The following is a 1,965-nucleotide window of genomic DNA, read 5'->3' on the forward strand; positions in this document are numbered from 1 at the left end:
GCATACAGCAAATCATTCACTCCCTGGCCCAGGTAAAACTAACAGCAGGGCAGATATGGCCTCTGTAGCTTCGGAACATGGGATTTCTAGAGTAAGGAAAAGCTCCAGGCAGAGAGACCAAGGCTTCCTAAGTTCATCACATGCCTGAATGTAGACTTTGGGTTCTTTGAGTTAGATCAAAATTCGATCCATCCTAGAGGTCTGTATATAGTTATAGAGAGAAAACTTTCCACGTTAGCCCTAAGCATATATGAATGTACTATACCATGCCAGCCACTGTGGTACCAACTTCATGCTTCCCACACAGGTCTGGGATGATGGCATCATTTATATCAGATTCTACCTGTGTATGTCAGTCAGGCTATTTTGGAAAGTTTTTGACCTGGCTAGGTTCCTGTACTTTAGAGTCATTGCTGATTCATCGTTAGTAATTTTCCCACATTGGGAGCCTCAAAGCATTGGAGTAGCTCTTCCCTTGACCTGGGTACGGGAAAACCATAATCGATTCCTCAGCTCTAGGTATCAAAGAGAACACTTGTAAGTGTGAAAGCTATGGAGGCCAAGCATGGCCTTTCGGGTGTTGTGGTCAGCACTACTCTGAGTTCTTCCTAAAGAACACGCTAACAGGCAGGACTAACCTCTGGAAATTGCAACACAGTTCTTTCATCTACAAAGTTCACACTGAAGAACAGCATACCCAAGTGATTAAAAATATTTCGGAAAAAAGAACCAAATCCCACATTTTAAGTACATTTACAATTCTGTGTTGGACCACATTCATTGCTATTTGAGGACACAACAAAGTCCGCCGTCCACACAGACTGAATACACCTACAAGCGCTTCCCAGGTTCTAGATTGTTGGAAGGTGGTTTATGAGCATTGAGTAAACATGTCAAGTGTGAGAGGCTACAGGTTTCCGTGGAGAGACAACACCGGACAAGGAACTGTAGACCCTGAAGCACAGGGAAGTGTGTAACACGGCACGCATGCGTCAGGAGCTAATCCCGCCGAGGGCTCTTTTCCGATTCCACTGTGACTGATCGCGACCAAACAAATCTGAGATGGATATTTCAGTCCGCAGGCTTCTGTGAGTGCACTCGGTTTCCGACCCACAGTTACTCTGATTAAATACCCGGGCCCTGCGTTGCCTGCCCTAGATAAGCAGCTACTTTTTCAAGCTCCACTGGCAGAAAAAAAAAAAAAAAAAAACCGCTGTGGTTTTTGTTTGAAATATTGCTAGAGAGAGGTGAGTTTGGCGTTGAAACAATCTGCACTTCATTCTTTCAACAATGATTTACAGACTAGCTACCATGTGCCAAGGGTTGCCCAAGCCGTGAGGTACAACAGTGACCAAGACACCTGTGCTCTGCCCAACCAGAGCCCTGCATGCCCCAAGGGACAAGGTTACAAATAAGTAAATAAGTAAACCTAGAGAGAAGCCAGATGGCCTGAGTGGTATGAAGAAGATAAGGAGAAGATAAAACCGGGGTAATCGGATAGTCATTAAGTAGCACAGTGACGTTGTATGGATCGGCGCCACCTCCAGCGGAAGTGGTATTGATTTCAAGACGTACCTCTCCCAGTACTTTCCATCGGGTTCCGTAGTTACTCAAAGCGACCTGCCTAGAGTAAAATTCAAGAAAAAAATAAATACAAGCTATCCAGACAGCACAGCCATGTTCAAATCTTAGTTTAGCTGGTATCCCCTGAAGACAACTGTTGTCTCTGTGTGAAGGGAAGGCTGCTAACCTGTAAGGAAGGTGCCAGGGTTATTTGGTCACTCTGGGCAGTAGGGGCAGATGGCCTGGTGTTAACCATGGTCCATCTGTGTGTGTGATGTATCTCTCTCTCTCTCTCTCTCTCTCTCTCTCTCTCTCTCTCTCTGTGTGTGTGTGTGTGGTGTATCTGTGTGTGTGTGTGGTGTATCTGTGTGTGTGTATGTATGTATGTGTGGTGTCTCTCTC

The sequence above is a fragment of the Micromys minutus genome, assembly GCF_963924665.1.
Source record: "Micromys minutus genome assembly, chromosome: 13".
Taxonomy (NCBI): domain Eukaryota; kingdom Metazoa; phylum Chordata; class Mammalia; order Rodentia; family Muridae; genus Micromys; species Micromys minutus.